We start from the raw sequence: 20,607 nt of genomic DNA, 5'->3' as shown, positions 1-20,607 counted from the left end.
TGAAACCAGGACACAGTGTCCCTCTTTCTTTCAGAATAAATAGCCTATTTTCCTGAGCAATGGAGTTGTTGTGTCCTCATTACTCCCATTAACCTGTGAATTTAAATTGACAATCATAAAAAAGTGCAGGAAGCAGCTGTGGTCAGAAGCAAAGTTCGTTATCTTTTGTTTTAGAAAGAACACAGACTTTAGAAAGATACTGGCTTCCCCACAGTTTTTATGTAAGCTACTGAACAAAACATTTAATTATGGGCAAAATATGTTTATTTGCAGAGGGCACAGCACAAGCATCTTCTATTCTGAAATTCCATTAAAACTTTTAGAACAGTGTCCTGCCTCTCAGAAACGAGTATCAGAGGGAGCTATTTACTGCATAAAAGACAGATTTTAGAAAACCATGGGCTGTGCAAAGAAAGCCACTAGAATTGTAATATTACCATCACATCCAGGATAATAACTACCTGGTAGTTATTATCTACCTGGTAGTTAATATCTACCTATTAACAGGTAGATATTATCCAAGTAGATAGACAGTAATATTACACTTCTTCAGGTACTATTAATAAATAAAACATGTATTAATATAGACACTTCTGTTAATAACTATTAATAAATAAAACACATATTCAGGTACTATTTTCAATATCCCATACCTAAAAAACTGCCTAGTGCAATGTTCTCAGACAGTAATGGGCTCTGAGTAAAGCTGCACTTGAGTCAGACAGCAATGGGGGATCCTACAACAAAAAAGAACCTCATGTAAAATCCTGGACATGCTCCAACTGACTGGAGAATTTATAGTGGTTAGTAGACAGTAATACCTTGCTCAAGTAGCTCTTCTCCTGGTGCATATAAACTAATTTAATACATTCACATCAACAACTTACATGCAACATCCTTATCACACCACTGCTACTCCATCTTTTCTATTGGAGTAGTGACACATTTTCACTCCTGGAGAGTTCTTGGCATTAAACTGGAGAGAACCCAAACTAAAATAAAATGAAAGTACCTGATCTTGTTGTTAAAAAAAAAAAAAAAAAAAAAAAAAAAAGACAGGAAAACACAAACCACAACCACCCTAAAATACACATGCAGCAATTCAGTAGGAATGACAGAAATGTTCTGTATTTTGCTCCTGTAACATTATCCCCATCTATGCCTATTCAATCCATTTACAGCATAACATTTGTGAACAGACCGTTTTATTTCTGAAGTCATCTAATCATATTTTACCTTTCTAATGTTTAAATAAAATGGGAAATAAGCTGGAAAGGTATCCACTCAAACATTTTTCAAAAGAAGCTGTCTTCATAGTTTGGCCCAGAATTCTAGTGGTTTTTTGTTTGTTTGTTTGTTTGAGATTTTATTTTTATTCTTATTAGGACATGGAAACAAGGTTACATCTTTATGCATTCAACACTTGCTATGTAACAGCCATCTATTTTACATCTGACTTCCAGGATAAATTGAGAATCAAGTATTTATTATTCCCATAAGACACCATACCTAAAAATAGTTTTTCATCTTGCTCATTTTAAAATTGCACATAGACGTTAAAACATTTTTTGCTTTCAAGTTGAACTTCTACAGTAATTTTTACACATAAACTCAGTTCACTTGTAAGTGAATTCTCAGTATCAAGCACGCAAGTACAAACTGCAAGGTGTATCTATATGAACACCAGTCCACAAACTTCACATACAGAATATTTCTAAAAAGGAAAGCAAAGAAACAAGAAATTCTCCAACATGTGGTCCTTCAGAAATAGCCTATTCTTGGAGCTCTGAGGGCTGAGGCAGCCATGGCAGAGGCCTGCTTCCACCAAGGGTTGGGAGAGTTGCTGCCTAGTCTCTCAGCAGCTGCCAAGAGCAGCTACACAGAAAGAAAAGGGAAAACCCTGAGAAAGCACCTGTCATTTCAAACAGGTTCCAGTCACCAATCAGTATGAGGGAAGGTATCAGAAAAGATGACAAATGGGTAAGGGGAAGATAACTGTTCCCAGTACCAGCCATCTCCCCAGTTCAAGTGAGATGACGATGTAGGATCACATAAATGCATTTGAGAGGGGAATGAGTATTTGTTTTCCTGATTTTGGACAAAGAAACCTGCAAAATTACAACAGAGTTGCTTACATTTAGAAATGTTATTTACCCCAAATTATACCAACATACTTTTTTTTTTTTTTCCTCCAGTTATATATGTCTAGCAACAAGAAATAAAAAAGGGAATTACTTTTAGACAGCTTGATACTTTTCTTCCCTGGTGGCCAGCAGTGCCACCAGGTGCCAACAGAAAGAGAAATTCCCACTCTTGCAAGGAAAACAGAACCCACCTAAAGCACCATGTAAAGCAACAAGCACTATGTGAATCAAGTAAATTAGGACACAACACGAAAGACAACCTGGCACTGATCTGGCAACCTATGCATGTAAATTGCAAGAGTGGAAAACGCTCATTTCTGCATTAAAATAATAAATGATATAATTATCATTTAAAGTCTCTCTCAAGGAGTAAGCCATTTCCATGCTGTTTATACACCTGTCACTTGATGATGCTGTCATCAACTGTCAGATGATGATGCTGAAGAGCTACTGCTACTGGGCTACTGCTATTGAGTAGCCAAAACCAGCTAGCTTTCATTTATTTTGAGTTGTGGAAAAAAAGGAAAATAATGAGCTCGGGATAATTAAGGCATTTACAATGAAACCTAATGTGTCTGTATATGGCCTAAGAATCTTACCTGATATGGCTAACATAACATACAAATCATCTACTAATTTTAGCACAGAGTTCTTTCTTTTCATTGTTAGATGTCATTTCCTTCTTTATACCAAATGCTTATTAAAAACTACTTCCGAGAATATTAAATATATCACTTATTCCAATTTAGCACTTAAAAAAAAATGAAGTATAAAGCCTTCTTTAATATACTTTGTACAAAATACATGGATATTGCTCATTTTGTGGAACAGGTATATAAAAGGGAATCAAATAGAACTCAACAATACACAAAGTGATGCATGAGCCTATTAATTTGTGAGATGTCAATAAAAATAGTATAGCAAGATAGTTTGTAGTCTAGCTCTCACATTCCATATTGAACAACTAATTTAACTAGGTAAGACAAACCACTTAGTTGCTAGATGAGTGCTATAATGAGAACATCTGTATTAACTATAGATATTTTTATTAAAGCAGGGTGTGTTTACATATATAAATCAGAAAATAATCAAAAATAGAAAGCAGTTGAAGACTCCTTTTATATGAAACCTTCTTGTTTTAAGCAACGATATACCTGCAAATAACACATTTATTATTATTATTATTAAAGCAACATATATAGAGGACCCCTGAACAATGAATCATAAGCCCCACGTAAGCTGAGACTATTCTGGCATACCTAGTTATTCAAAATCTTTGTTCAACAGATAATCAGAAGCTAGGTTAGATAAAGAGTTCTAATGCAAAGACATCAAGCATCAGTACAAACCTCAGTGTGGTTTCAACCTCACCAGGAAAAAAAAGCTTATAATTATCATAGCAGACACCTGTACACAAACAGGATATTTACTATGATTATCTGTTACTTAGGTTTTGTTTGATTTAAGTAAGATTAAAACTGTTTTAACTGTTCCAGATGATGGGTAAGTGGAAAATGAAACCTAAGAAAAGAGAAACTACTGGACTTCTCATTATGCACAATCCGATATGGGTAAAATGAGTGGCTTTTATGAAGGAGAGCTGATGCATGGGATTTCAGGCTGAGATCCACATCACTCTGTTCTTTCTCCCAGGAACTTAGCACATCCATTCCTTTTCCTAGACAGGGCCTCACACTGGGCCCAATCCAGACAGCAGGAAAACAGAATCACTTCATTCAGTGATTCATAAACCTAAATGAAGCATTTTCTACACGAACATACTACCAATGAAAATGCAATACAAAGCTTATATCCTTATCTCCAGTTATTTTGGCTGAGTGGAGTTTAGGCCTTTGTGCACTTCTAGTTCAGTTCTCTGTTATCACTTAACTCTTCTGTGAATCTAGTCGTAAGTTATCAAAAATCCTATCTTTTTAAGGAATTGAATCTAAGGAGAAAAAAAAAAAAAGTCTCTAAGTTGGATATCTGATTTTCCTGTGCAGTATTGCAGTATTGCTTTCTGAATCAACACAGCCATCCTGCTGAACACAGACTTTCACAAGGAACAATCAATAGCAAACACTAAAAGGTATCTTAAACACAGTGCCTTCCCCAGATTCCATCAAACTGGTATTCATAGTTCTGAAACATTTCTGATCAAGAACTTTATTCTAGAAACATGGCTTTAGAAACAAAAACAAACAAACAAAAAGTAAGACCATGGTAGGAATTTTGGAATAGAACTTTAAACAGCATGTAGGACATTCTGCTGGAATTTATATGTTCACCTGTATAATTTCTAATTTTCCTTTCCCTGAAGAAAGAAATAAATAAACATATGTATGTATATATGGGGGGAGGGGAGGGAGTAGAAATTATTTCAGCTTTTTCTAAACTTCCGAACATCCATGTTTTTTTCTGATCCAGTTTTAGTCACTTTAAAAAAAAATCAATCCTTTGCATTGGTGCTTTTATGTATAAAGAGAATAATACTTAAAAAGGAAGAGAAGCCATAAGTGCTGATTTACCTTTCTCCCTGCTTCAACTCCAGGACATTGTAATAGATCCAAAACCTAAAGATAGGGTAATGCTTTTAAGTATCCTGTCTATGGGTATAGAAGAGCATCATGTGCTGATTTAACAGAACTAAAACACAGCAGCTCACACAGAGAGGATCCACATGTAGTCATTAGGGATCATTTCTGTGGACAGCACAGCTAACTCTTTCCTGAGCACGTCTGTAGGTCATCATTTTGTTTTTACCTTTCTACTTTTCACACATTAGATACTGAAATTCTCTTTAACAAAGTTATTGCAAGTTGCCTGCGAAAGAGCTTGCCCTGCTTATGCGCTGACCAGGTCACGCAAAGCAGGGGAAGGTGAGTAGCCATGTTAAAGTGCTTTCTCTCCCCTAAATCCCTCAGGGAAAGGTCCTTACCACTGTGCCAGTGAATTTCTATAGCTGCCTCCATCATAAATACTCTGATTAAAATGTAAATTCAACCAGCCTATCAGCTTCCCATTAAGAGGACTCTTTAAAAACACCATTAATCAGCTGAGAGATATGTAGTGAAATACCACTTATCAATTCTAACTGCTTATGACAGTTAACAAAGCTTTATATTTGCCCCAAACATGTGCTGATCTATCAATTATGCCAGGGTTCACTCTCACGCTAATTGTACATTTTCTTCTCTAATGCATTTTTGCTGTTATCTCATAGGCTAATGAAAGCCAGGAAATCAATACATATAAATTATACATGCAAAGAAGGACTGCTGTGAACATAAAGTTTCTAATTAATTGCACTTGATTAATTTATATCCTTTAATTATCTTGCTAAGCCACAAACAACATAAATATCCTTGCAATCTGGTTATTGCTATGTCAGTCATAAAAAAAAGCAGACACAGTAAATCTATGAAATCTAGCAAACTCCATTGCCAAAAAACATGGTATGGCACAGCACATAAATATAACGGGGCTTACTCAAGACACCTATGAATAATTTTAGTGTGACAAATTACCACTAAATATGTTGTATAGTTATTTGACTAGGGTTATAATGATGTTATAACTTTACATGTAGCATACGGGGTAAGCAAAATGGAGGCTTGCCATGCAGGATTATGGATGCTGTTACTTGTATTTATAAAACAGTTTTGCAACAAAAATGTAAGTGATATTGATATCTGATTGGGTAGGGTCAGTGAGCAAATTATCAATATTCTAAATTAGAGTATTAATGTTTTTCTGCACTTAAGATCTCACAGCAATTTGTTTGAAGAGTTATCTGAAAAACAGAAATGCACACAATCAGGACATAATAATGATATACCCAGCTCTAAGCAGAATTAAATAAGAGCTACCATACTGTCTTTTATAAGAGACAATGGCCAAATGTAGAATTCTTCCATTCTTCCATTAGCTGTAACTTGGTACATACTTTTTTTTTTTCCTTTTCAAAATGCATGTACTTTGATAAACCAACCATATGTCACTGTTCTGAAATCTAATCCTATCAATCCACCAGGCTTGCTCTTTGTCCTACACAACAGCATATTACTGAATATCTGTATCTACAACTTTCATAAATGTGTAAAAAGAAACTGTATCTGTCTACAGAGAGACTCAGACAGAGACCATCTGTCAGCGACTAAAGCTATTCTTTAAAAAAGAAAACATTCATCTGGGATTTGCCCTTTACAGAGTAAACCCACTTAACCTCCCAATAAGATTAACTGTTATTTGTTTCCATTAAACAAAAATGACCATGCTAATATGCATTTAATAGCACTAACAATGAGAGAAACATGAACTTTGACAAATTTAAATTCTTAAAATCCGAGAACTTTTTTTTATATTTAATGACAGCTATTTTGCTATTCATAAATTACTATCATTTTTCATTACAGACTTTCTTTCCTGAAGTTGAGGTTAAAAGAATAAAAAAAAAGAAATCTAGATAAATACTGAAACTAAGACAGCAGGCTCTCGAGTCTGCTACATATTACAGAGAGCAATGAGTGTGTATAAATTAAGTCTGAATAATGCATATAAAAACCCAATATCTTTGGAGCACTGATGATTTTCACCTGTGCCCTGAACATCTATGCATTTATGAAGAAAGGTATTTAACTAGATTGATTATATGAGGCTGCCTGAGTAGAGTTAGTGCAATGTAATGGAGACTGTGCTGCTCTCTGCAGCAGCACAAGTCACTGAAGCAGCCTGAAGCTATACTGAAAAATACTTTAATGCTTCTTCCTCTGCTGACAAAACAATACTACTGTCATCTAAGACTCCCTGTTCTACTGGGGACATGGGGAACACTGTAGAAGAAGCCTTTAAATGTAGGCTCTTTTTGCCAGCCCAAGTTACCACAATGTATAAGAATGAAGGAATGGGCATTGTAAAACGTGAAGGGGTGAAGTACAAAATGCATCACAAAATTAATTCCCAGATCCCTTTTTTGGTATGTTTCTGGTGTTTGTTTAAAACCCTGCTTCTAGGGTAACCTTGAGGAGACATATAGAAAGTGCATTCATCCCCTCAGCAGAAGGAACCTGAGGAGAGCTCCCCGAAGTCTGTTTCCACTGCAAATCTTACTGGAGACAGTGGGAACATATTTACCAGGTTCAGATGGCTTTGCATCCAGCTTTCCTCATTAATGGGAGTGGCACTATACAAAAAATAAACGTTAAGATAAAACAATTATATAATCATTTCCTCAGTGAGAAATTGATGTATGTTATAAATAAAAATAATTAAATTGATACGAGAGGAATTACTCCAGTTCATTACAGATAAGAAAGTTATTCCTAAAACAAATAATCCAGAAAACAGCAACTTCTTCACTCTCTAAAACAAACTGTACTAAGAAGCAGAGGAAAAAAACCTCAAGCATACAAATACTATCTTCTCTAAGGGTGATTAGTCAAGTCAATGCATTAGTTGAACATACTACAACCTAAGATTCAACATTGAGGGAGTAGACCTCGTAAGATATGCAAAATGTTATAATGAAGCAGGTATCTTTAATTCTGTTCTGGCAGATATTCTTAAATCTAGGCAAAGATGCATCATCAGTCTTTTGACAACTGCTAAAATACTAGGCGATAAGACTACAGTATTTTAAGCAGTTAAAAAACAATCCTCAACAATGTTTCTGCTCGCTTCTCTTTCTTCCTGGCTAAGGACACATATTCAGATTGGCATTGCCCAGTACTACCTGTAAAGCTATGGACTTTGTGTTTTTGTTATTTTACAGAGAAAAGCAATGAGTGAAATTGAGAAGTGTGGATTAGCTAGAATCACGTTTGGTTTCTGATAAAGTTCTGACGTGAGACTTGGCACATACCAGAAAATTTCTGCACAAAATACTCAATGGTCGCTATGAACTAACTGAAGGCACCAGGGAAAGACTTCATCCATCCAAAAAAATATCAGTTCATCAAAGGAAGAAAGGAAGTATAACTTCAACAAGAGTTCACTGGATTTGTCACTTCAGACATAAAGCACCTAGATAGAAGAAGAGTACTGAGGTTTGACTGCAATTACCTTATCTTTCCTATTTTTAGTGACAGGACCAGATTATTTTAAGTGCATTTTATAGAAAACCCTTCTTTACTGAAATATAAAGACTGTAATAAAGACAATACAATGTTTTGAAACTGTTTTAAATCCTTCACTCAGCTTTGCTTCTACAGATTTAACATGTAGGGGTTCTAATCTTACTGCTACTAATTAGAGCTTTAGCGTAATTGTGCCAACAGGGTGCTTGGCATAATAATTACTATTGAGAGATTCTGGTGGAGCTGTAACGTGCCCACATAATACAGATATGTCTAATATTATACAGCAGTCACCTTTGTATGTTGACTCTTAAGTTGGATTTTAACCAAGTAAGGGGTTATCTTCCCTTTATTATAAAGCTCAAAAGGCATATACATATGTATGATTTAGGTATTCATTTTTCCTCTTTGATTCTTTTGAATATTAATTAGTTAGAAGAAAACTAGAGGGAACGTTTTACTCCACATCCTTCATAACTTAGTCTAGTTTGGCATGAAGAAATGCACAAAAATGCTTATGTTGGCAGGTCATGCTTCTAATGTAATATTAGACTTTTTTAGGATAATGGCCTCAGCAGCAATGTTTACCACAATATATAATAAACTGAACTGAAAAGTGGGGATGAATAAGACAAAATCTGCATTTAGAAAGCATCTGTGCTGTATTCCATTACAGTCTTGCCAATTTTGAAAGAAATTGGTATGTAACTATTTGAGTAAATCTGTTCAGTGCAATACATAAGGGACAATGCAGGATAAACTAAAAATAGTATAAAAAAATAAAATAATACAGAGGAGCATTTCTGAACATGATCATTTTGTTCACTTAGTAATGTTTACTGTCTAACAAGTCTCAGATATTGAAACTTTCCTTATTATTTAAAACAAAAGAACACTTAGCAGCACTGAGTTGTTTGGTTTAGTTTTGTGTTTTTATACCTAGAAATATCAGCTCCAGCCATATAGTCATTTAGAACAAACATCTTAATTATGGATATTTGTTAAGGACTTCAAAAATAATTTAAACACACCAAAGCTTTATAGGAAAACTTGCTAGACTGTTTCAGTTTAACTGTAGGATCTTTTTTTTTTTTTAAAAAAAGTTATTAAATGTTATATTATAAAAGTTATTAAAAGTTATATTAAAAAAAAAAAAAAGTGAAAATATACAGCATGGAGCCTGAACCAGAGCTCCATTTAGAATAGACAAGCTTGTTTTTACTGCCCCTTAGTGCTTCCCTTTTAAAGTGACAGGAAACCCATTTCTGATTACAAATCAATAGGTTAGCATGTTACCATCAGACAGTAAATGTAGTTGTTGATATCAGACCACAGAAGATGATATCAGAAAAGATGAGGTGTTTCCATTTTTGATGTAAAATAAACAAACAAAATAGAAAAGTATTGCTTTTCTTCAACTCCATATTTTCAAATAACAGCCCTTCTAGTAGCAACTCACATGTGGCCTATTTATCACTTAGGGGTCACCATCAGAATAAAAACCACAGCAAACATCATTTACATAAAGTGCTCAAGTTTAAGTCTCACAAATCAGGAACCACTGAAATGTGCTGTATTAGTTAATATAATAGAAAGCAAAAAGTATGTATGCTTCTGTCACACGAAATACCTTTTGATGAAATCTCTTTTTTCTTTAAGCTTTTGAGATAATCTTAGAGAAATCATCAAACTATAAAAAGAAATCAATAAAACAGAAAAGGTTCCCATCACCCCTAAAAAAATCCATAACTTTTGCATTTTAATAGAGACACTACAAGACTATACCAGTCATTTTCTTTCTGATGTGTTCCTTTGATTTCACTCTTATCTCACAGGACTCTTGACTTTCCTGAGAAAGGGATTATTGAATTGTATGTCTCCCTCAGATGCTCTTGATCATTCAAGTAGTCTGTACTTAAGAACGTTACAGAGTCTGCTCAGCTGCTGGCTCCTTGGGAAACTCATCAGGGACTGTCATCTTAATATTAATTGGGTTTTGTGCAGGAATCTGAGTCCCACAATGAGAGGGTTTCAAGAGAGAAGATTATGCCCAAAGCCAGATATAAAAGACAAACATGTTTAGCACAACAATTATGATAATTGCAGAAACACTCTGAGAAATAAGTAAATCTGATTAAGGGCACTTCTACATGATCAAATATTAATCTGATGTCTTCACTCTAACCTGGTTTGAACATAAGAGGCTTCTTATGGTTTGATGTATTAACAGATTTGTAGAAGCTGAACTCATAGTACCTAATAATATGGTACATCCAAGTCAATACAGTAAAAGGATCTTTACGGAATGTAATCCACTTAAATTAAAAATAGACACAGATTGAATCATAAAGCTTAAATTAAAATTGACATACAGTCAATCAATAAAACATTTCATATGAAGCCTTGTATAAACCACCATAACACTTTTCAATTTCATAACATTAAAAGTTCTGTATTTCTTTCTTTTTAATAAAGATTTCATCACAAATCATCATAAATACCACTCAGACAATGAATTAAAACTTTCCAGACAAGCATAATAGCAAACTAAATACACCTACATGTATATTTGCAGCTGTGAGATTTTTCTCCCCTCTTTTAAAATGTGTATTAGTTGCAGAGACTTGAAGTATCTGATAAAGCCCTTTCACCTTAAAATCACTATGATCTGTAAGAGCTTGGAGCCAACAACATATATTTGAGTGATAAGGCAGTGGCAGAAAAAAAGCATTCGCTATACTGATTTCTCTCTGTGTGCACACACATACTTGTAAATAAATACACATACATACTTACCCCTCTAAAATCCATATAAAACCATATTTAATATTAGGTACACATTTAATACTGTAATGACAAGTATTTTCAGCTTCTTATGCACAGACTAGTTCTGAATCAACCTTAAGCTTATATTACGTATACTTTTGAATATATATGCACAGAGATAAAAGCAACTCCTAAGACCATTTACACTATATTTACATAACCATTTAAATTAACTCAGATGAAATCTTCCGTGTATAACTAAGTTTTCAAAATTGAACATTAAGCATCTGAAACCTATTACAGTAATATATGCATAGAAGCCTGATACAAAAATGAATTATTCCAACATGAGAGAAAGAGAAATACACACATATGGATGTCTATCTATCCATCTTTATTTGTAAGTATTAACCACATATAGACCTTATGTGAAAGGTAAATCTTGCCAGCATGGCTTACCTCCCATAGTAATTAGGCTTGTGTTTCTGCTTTATTAACTCTGATACAACAGTGTCCTGCCCTCTGTCACCAGGGGTACTAATAGATGATAATCACTACGATTTGGAAACCATACAAATTAAATGATGAAGTGAGATGAACTGTAGTAATGCAGTGAGTTCAAGGATAAGAGAGTTAGTCATTTCAATAGTCATTTTCAGGATATTAAATAGAAAATACATGAAGAAATTAGATCACAGTTTAGCATAGAAAATAATCATTTAAATTTACAAGGTAAACATACATTTTCCTGAAATACTACTGCTTTAAGGATGATACTAAAACAGTTTGCCTCACGCAAGATAGTATATTTAAAATATACTTCATATGCATAAATACAATGAAATAGCTAATAATTAAAAGTACTGCTTGTGAACAATTGTAATTTCATGTGGACAGCAAGTATATTTTTTCAGTCTGTTGTAAATCAGCCTGTATTAAGATATCAGAAATACATTCTTATCTGTATTACTATAATCTTTAAGATGTGGTCCTGATCCTTATCTTCTACTTTTTGATCCATTAATCTTCAGAGCACAAATATGACAAACCTACTGTAATTTTTTTAATCCAGTGCTTAATTATTGAGAAACATAACTCAGCTGACAGATGAAACAAATAAAAATAGTTGGAAGTGTTTTTAAATGTTTTTAACTGTTAAATATTGTGATGAATATCATAATTTTGCAGTAATTTCAAGAGGCTTCAAGTTCTATAATGTCTATTTAAATGGAAGATTTTTTTTTAAAGATACACCAAAAATCATAATTCTTTATCAGCTTTGTAAGAAACAATTAAAAAGCTGACATGAAGATGCTAAGTGTGAACATTGAGTGTCTTGTTTTTTCAAATCCATTCTTGTCTTCTGTAACTTATCAATAGCACATTCTTGTTACTGCAATTATGCTTTGAAACTGAATGTCTTGTGTATTCAAAAGTATTATATGTTCTGTGTTAAATGTAATACTGAGGTAGCCACCTTTTAGAATGGAAAAAGATATATCAGCATATTTATTGAAAGACACATGTTTCAGTATAAGCTAACTTTTTCAAAAATACATAAGTATTAGCGAAAGACTTCTGGCAAATAACTTTTTTTTTGTTTGTTTTTTTAAAGTAAACAGGTGAATGCAGCTATATAAGCATATTATTCAGTTATCTAGAAAATATAAAAACCCTTCTTGGGAAAACAATCCATAATATTCAAATCAAAGTCACATTTTCCTAATATTTTTCTAAACCAATATATTCAGCTACAACACTCTGTACTGATAGTTTTAAATTCTGTTAGATATAAGTTCCAGTAATCATGATGCTCTGCAGAAACATAATTCTGCCTAGGTCTATATTGTGCACTTCAAAAACAAATACCCAGATTCCACATTCTTTTTTTCAAACTAAGCAAGTACAGCACATTTTTAAACACTCCTTGAAACCAAGATGTATAAAATTCTATTTACACCTTATTTATACATACTGATATTAAGTAGTTTTCATTCTTTAAAGTACTAACGTAAAAAGTAGTATTTCTGAACTAAAATTGAATTCTGCATACTATAGCTATTTTAAATGTTATCAAAACTTTTAACAGCATAGGTCTGCTTTCTACTGATCTCAGATTCTACAAAGGTTTACTTTTGTACAATGCAACAAATTTTGTGTAACCCATGTAATACACTTCCATCTCTCATTTAAAAGATCAAACAACTGGATTTCAAAAAAAAAAAAAATCCTAAAAATTATGTATTCCATCACTGAAGAGAAAATGCTTAATAGACAAAAGAAGTATAGATACTTTCCTAATAATCATCCATCTAGTTACTTTCTGTTCTGAAGAATTGTTTTCTATGGTTAGCATGTTTACAGACATTCGGTTCTAGATGCAGATTATGGCAATTAGGTATTTATCCTCCTTAATGTACACTGTTTTTATTTATGTTGAACTTGAATCCATTATCAGAAACAAAGCTGCATACATATAACCCTAACCAATTGCTGGAGATGCACACAGACTACTGCTTGTTTACTTTGGGTAGACTAATCTTATGGCATGCATTAAAAATGTTGTACTTGTCACTGACTAATACAACAAATTGAAACCTTGGAACAATCTTATTTACAATTCAAGTGCTCAATATTTGATTCTTGCATCAGAATTTTCACTTAACCCTTTTGTTAAATAACTCAGGGCAATGTACAGCTACACTGCAATTTAAAACTAAAAACAAGGCCATTTCATTTGTTACACAGTTTTTCACTAACAGATATATCCACAATGTATTACCTCACTGCACACTTTTTAGGGCCTCAGTTATTATGCCGTATATAACTGAATATTTCAGCTGTTTTGTACTATTCATAGAGCTAGGGTTATTGTTGAAAGAAAACCAAAACAAGACCAAAAAAGCCAACCCTTCCCTCATCTGTATTCCATAAATAAAAGGCTTAGCTGCTGTTTTTACTTACAGTTCCCAGAATTTCTCTCTCTTCTAAACCATTTTAGCTCTTAATATGAAAGTTTTATTAGTTATTCTGTCAGAAAATTCAAACCTTTACTAAGTAACATGAACAGTTACAGTTGCTTTAAGTGTGGTTGGGTACCCCTGATTCCATCAGGAAAAAAACAAAATAAAAACAATATATGGCATATGTTAACATCTAAAGACTGAAAACATACCCAGTAAAATAGTCCCACAGACTAAAGGAAATCACTACTTAATTCCACAAACATTTGTTTCAGCTCAGGAATTGCACTAGAAACTTTAAGTAGTTTCCTTGTTCAAAAAATACTCTAGTTGATAATGTGAATTCATAAGATGCTGCATAGCACCATCTGCTGGTTTGAACAATGGGCTTTGGAGAAGAGTCCAATTATTCATGTTATCTGAAATCTGGAAAGACGACATTTCACTCACCTTAGTTTCACAGGGTTTGTATGATTCTGCATAGACTCACTGTACAAACTGGAAGAGAATGACAGAGAGAGAAAGAGTATCATCCCATGTGCATATAAAGACATCTGAAAATCATACAAAGATGAAATCTGAGCAGGAGAGCCTTATTCAAAGAAAAAGGAAAGCTGAATTTCCTTTGTCCCAGTCCTGGGAAGAGATCCTTTTAAACTGTCTCATGGACATTATTTTCTTGCTTCAACCTAGATTTTTTGGAAGGAAATTTAGGAGGTTGTTGGATATGGAAAGATTTATTTTTTTTTCTTAAACAAGAAAGTCACAACAGCTTCTATCCAAGATTAATCATTACTTAATAAATGCTAAGTTCAAAAAAAACAGCTGTTTTATTTTTGGTTATAAAGAATATAGATGAAAAAAATGTATAAACATAACGGATGAAGAATATATCTTCCTTTTGTCCAGGCTTCATATATGCAACAGATAAAAAAGAAGTGATTACTAGAATGCTATTGGTAAACTATGTTTTAGCTAGGAAAGCTAAAACAGCCTCAGGAATATTTTCTGAGAAATGACTGGGTTGGGAAGCTGTTTAAACTTACATTTTTATCTTTTATTACTATTTAAAAGGAAAACAAACAAACAAACAAACAACAACCAACCTCATTTTAACTGGAATTTTTTGTCACATCAACACAAGAGAAGAAACATTTTTTTCCACAAAAAAAAAAAAAAAAAGAGACTATCCAGACCTCTGGATTGCAGTTTCTTTTTTTCTATGCAGTTTACATAGAAGCAGTAGCCATAGGCATGATACAAAAATTAAAGACAAAAATTTTGCAGCACTGGTGGGACAGCTTGTGTCCGCAGCACCCTCACACTGTAGTAGTACAAACGATAGGAGTGGGTCTGAAAGTCCTTCCTCAGTGACACCTCCCAAACTGTGGTAGCAGAATATGGTATATGGGAAAGCCAGGTTCTGCTCACACCTCTGGCTGCTCCCCGTAAATTAATTTGTTTACTTGATGCCTGTTTCATGAGGTGCATAGAGGCCTTAGCTGGTACATGTGCATACCAAAAATATCACACGTTTAGTACCCACTGTGGGGTCCTGGCCGAAGTGCTCTCTGCGACAGCTTGATGATAAACAGCTGGCCTGCTAGTGGAACGTGCTGAGTACACTGGGCAGCACGAGCAAGAAACAGGTAACCAATATTAGCTGAACTCCCTTTTCAGAATAATAGGGCAGACTACTGTGAAAATCCTATTGCTGAGCTATCCAAGTGTGGTTAGAACTCAGTTCAATGCCTGGTAAAGCAAGCATACACCTATTAATTTCAAGAAGGCTGGCTTGCATCTTTGGAGCAAAAATTAAGAAGCAGAAGAATTTTTCTTCTCCCTTTCACTTCCTTTTCTTTCCTCTCCCAATAAATCAGTTAAATACTTTTTTACATCTACAAAGCTGGAATAGCCCCAACAGCTTCAAGTAGTTTTAGTACTTCATACTTAAGCCAATGCAACGTTTAAGAAAAAAATAGATAAATGAAAGAAAATAAAAATCCAGAGTATTCTGTCTTCCATTCAGTAAACTAGGAATTAAACCCATCTGCTTGCCACCTCCTGAAACTAGCATGAGTTCCTACTAAGCTCTGCAAATCCAAAGGGAAATGCATCACTGCCTGTCTATACCACAGGACTGAAAGAACCTACAGAGACATATAGTAACTCTAGGTAACACTGGCATAAATAGGAAAAGAGCAAGGTGGTTTGGGAACATAAGAAGAAAAAGCCTTGAGCAGAGTCTATAAGGGATTATCACAGACTTCTCTGGCAGCAGTATCATGTGTTATAACAGTCACTTCTCAAAAGTACAAAAGGCCTTCAGTTCAGAAAGCTCTTCACCCAATAAGTATTTTTATGAAGTTTTATTTGGTGATGTTCATCCCACAATACAGTTCTATTTCAAATCATAACAGACTTTTGCTGAATTTCACTGACTCAGTAGCTGGTATAAGTGTAATTTTGTTATCGTAGTGCTATGCAAATTCCTCAGTGTGGTATCACCAGAAAGTTTCATGCACCAGTTTTAAGAAAACAGTAGCTGTTAAATCAATAACCACCACCAAACAAAGACAACAAGAAAACATGATCCAGAGTAGTATTGCCAGCTGAACTGTATCATCTCAACACAACCTGAAGCAAAATTCTTGGAGCAGCATCTTTACCGCATCAATACAGAGCACACCTTTGCATTTTAATTCCTCCCTATCACTGCAGAGAAACAAGTTTAGTATATCAGAAAACTACAAAATGTTTGAGTCACCAATAACAAGAGGCTCAACTAGCCATTTCAAATATCATTTACATCAAACATCAGCTGTTTAGTTGACTTGTGTTCTTGTAAATGCCATCTACATTCTTGCTAATTTCTAATATCCTTACAGATGTTTTAAACTACACAAAATAAATTGGCTTAAAAGTTTTAAGGAGACACTTCTATCACAGAATCACAGAATTTTCTAGGTTGGAAGAGACCTCAAGGTCATCGAGTCCAACCTCTGACCTAACGCTAACAGCCCTCCACTAAACCATATCCCTAAGCTCTACATCTAAGCGTCTTTTGAAGACTTCCAGGGATGGTGACTCCACCACTTCCCTGGGCAGCCCGTTCCAATGCCTCACAACCCTTTCAGTGAAGAAGTTCTTCCTAACATCTAACCTAAAACTCCCCTGGCTCAACTTAAGCCCATTCCCCCTCGTCCTGTCACCAGGCACGTGGGAGAACAGACCAACCCCCACCTCGCTACAGCCTCCCTTGAGGTACCTATAGAGAGCGATAAGGTCGCCCCTGAGCCTCCTCTTCTCCAGGCTGAACAAACCCAGCTCCCTCAGCCACTCCTCGTAGGACTTGTTCTCCAGGCCCCTCACCAGCTTTGTCGCCCTTCTCTGCACCCGCTCAAGCACCTCGATGTCCTTCTTGTAGCGAGGGGCCCAAAACTGAACACAGTACTCGAGGTGCGGCCTCACCAGAGCTGAGTACAGGGGGACGATCACCTCCCTAGCCCTGCTGGTCGCACTGTTCCTGATACAAGCCAGGATGCTGTTGGCCTTCTTGGCCACCTGAGCACACTGCTGGCTCATATTCAGCCGCCTATCAACCATCACTCCCAGGTCCTTCTCTGCCTGGCAGCTTTCCAACCATTCCTCTCCCAGCCTGTAGCTCTGCTTGGGGTTATTGCGCCCCAGGTGCAGGACCCGGCACTTGGCCTTGTTGAACTTCATGCAGTTGACCTCAGCCCATCGGTGCAGCCTATCCAGATCCTCCTGCAGAGCTTTCCTACCCTCAAGCAGATCGACACACGCACCTAACTTGGTGTCATCTGCGAACTTACTGAGGGTGCACTCGATGCCCTCGTCCAGATCATCGATGAAGATATTAAAGAGGACCGGCCCCAGCACCGAGCCCTGGGGAATGCCACTAGTGACCGGCCTCCAACTGGACTTGACTCCATTCACCACGACTCTTTGGGCCCGGCTATCCAGCCAGTTTCTAACCCAATGAAGCTTGCGCCAGTCCAAGCCAAGAGCAGCCAGTTTCTTGAGGAGAATGCTGTGGGAGACGGTGTCAAAAGCCTTGCTGAAGTCAAGGTAGACCACATCCACAGCCTTTCCCTCATCCACCCAGCGTGTCACTCTGTCATAGAAGGAGATCAGGTTCGTCAGGCATGACCTGCCTTTCATAAAGCCATGCTGACTGGGCCTGATCGCCTGCTTGCCCTGCAAGTGCTGCGTGATGACTCTCAGGAGGATCTGCTCCATGAGCTTTCCTGGCGCTGAGGTCAAACTGACAGGCCTGTAGTTTCCCGGGTCTGCCCTCCGGCCCTTCTTGTAGATGGGCGTCACGTTTGCTAGCCGCCAGTCGATTGGGACCTCCCCCGATAGCCAGGACTGTTGATAAATGATGGACAGTGGCTTGGCCAGCTCCTCTGCCAGTTCTCTCAGTTCCCTATATGCCTACCATCTTGCAAATACATTGAATGTCAATATATATGCCAGAATTAAATGAATGAATGAAATATCTTGGCTCATAAATAGCAGTACAGATTTGGGCATTTCCTCTGTAGTTCATTTAAGACAATGTTGTAGAGATAAAAGACTTCCAAATGACCTTTAAACAAACAAAAAATCTTTTAGCACAACTTCTGAAAATACATGAAACCTCTCAGCTAACCAGAAAATATATATTTTTTTCACCAGTTCCAAGGGACTTTATATTAGACATCTGTATTATAGACTACCTGGGACAATATTTTTTCCACAATTTTGCCAAGCACCCTAAAAATCAGAGCACTTAAAACAAACAAACAAATAAAACACCAAGAACTGCAAACAAAAATGCAGTGCTAGCCAAGACAAGTCCTGTTTCAAACTCCATTTTAATTAAACACTGTTCAAACTAAATTAGTAAGAAATCCCATTTATTCAACAGCGTCACTGAAAACAGATACACACATTATAAAACGAAAAAAATCTCAGGTATCGTAAATTAGGATCTAAGTATCATGTAATCACATGAAAATTAGCGACATATACTTTGAACTAATGTAGAAATATTTACCCATAACATGGAAAGACTAACATTCTCCAGCAGAGCAATTTTCAAACCACTGCCCTTGTTAAAAGTGAAGCTGCCAAAACAAAAAACTGGTTGGAGCATATTACTTACTGAATATGAATCCTGAATATTTTAAATCACTACATCCTGATATAGAATGAGTTTGGATTGTTTATTTATGGACAGCTACAGCTATAAATGCCTATCATTAATAAACACAAACAGATCTTTGTTGTTCCAGAATAGTGACATGTAATTTTTCCACTAATGCAGTACCATAAATACTAACTTCAGCAACCAATTAAAGAATTAGCAAGAATGACCTCAAGTAATACATGTGCATTGTGCCTGCAGCTTGGAAAGTTTTGAGGATGCCTTAATTTTCATACACTAAGTTTGTATAATCATTATGAATGCAAGCTTTGAAATGGCATACAGTGCTCTTATTGAATAAAAGGCTGTAGGAAAAAATCTTCTGAAGTCCCCAAGCAGTTTCACCATACCATGTTTTAAAGCAGTGACTGCAGTTAAGCATTAAGCACCAGTCACAGAAATTTCATGTTTTATTTTCAATATACCTCTATTCAATAAGGCCTTACTCTTGGTTAGCACTATAGAGCTCCTATAGTTTTCAGAATTAATAATACTGTGATCTCTGTTACTATATAACTGTGTTCTCTTTTTGTTTTATGTGTTGTTTTTTTTTTTTTTTTTTTCCCCAATACCTTGCCTGTTTACAAAAGAAGCTTCCATGACAAGTCAGTGTCAGGATCCTGAAAGAATCAATTCACGGTACTCATTACATTCCTACTGCCTATAATCATTAAAAAACACTAACCCCTTAAATTGGAAAATAAGTTTATATATAGAGCTAAAATAACTGTCACAAGCTTCTATGAGCATATGTTACAAAGTGAAGAACCTGGCAAACAAAGTAATGAGGACTGCACTTAGAGCCCTACGCAGCAAGTTCAATAGCTTAAATTCTTACTGTACCCAAATGGTGGGCATGTAACTGTAGAAAGTTTTCAATAAAGATAAGTATTACATAATTAGATAATACAATATTTTCAATACCTTAGCATAGTACATTGATTTTTCATATAACTAGCCACAATTCCACAAAGGTAATATATGACCACTTGCCTAACTGTGTTAGCAAGCCTACCAAAATCTATACAAACAATCGTAAGCTCAAAAGCACGTATAAGTGACAATATCTTAGCAGGTATTCTAATGACATTTTTTATGATAAGTATATTATAACATCTACTCATTTGATGGAATGAGCATCTTAAAATATTCACTACTTTTCTACTTCAAGCTTTCACCTAATCTAAGTGCATTAATGGACGGGTTCTGAAAATACTCTACTTCATAAGAACAAGAGCCGTAACGGTTACGCTCATATTACTGCATCCAAAAAAACTAAGCAGTTTCTTTTTCTAAATATTTTCCTTCAAAGAAAATTCTGACAGCATGCCTGAAAAATGCTTTGGGATAAATATAGAAAGAATAAGATAGTTTTGAGCATTTTTCTATTTTTAAATCAGTACACAAAAATATTTTTAATAATGTCTGATTCTCAAACAAATATTAAG

The 20,607-nt window shown here is 35.4% G+C and overlaps 1 long non-coding RNA gene across 1 annotated transcript in view; it reads right to left on the bottom strand.

Moving 5' to 3' along the window:
• Positions 1-20,607, bottom strand: part of LOC311443333 — a 173,816-nt gene that overhangs the window by 141,651 nt on the left and 11,558 nt on the right. Inside the window, exon 4 of the long non-coding RNA XR_014697227.1 lies at positions 14,398-14,445. This is a non-coding gene — a long non-coding RNA (uncharacterized lncRNA). The remainder of the gene's footprint in view (positions 1-14,397; positions 14,446-20,607) is intronic.

This window comes from Aythya ferina (assembly GCF_964211825.1).
Source record: "Aythya ferina genome assembly, chromosome: 12".
Taxonomy (NCBI): domain Eukaryota; kingdom Metazoa; phylum Chordata; class Aves; order Anseriformes; family Anatidae; genus Aythya; species Aythya ferina.
This window is presented reverse-complemented; position numbering and strand designations above follow the sequence as displayed.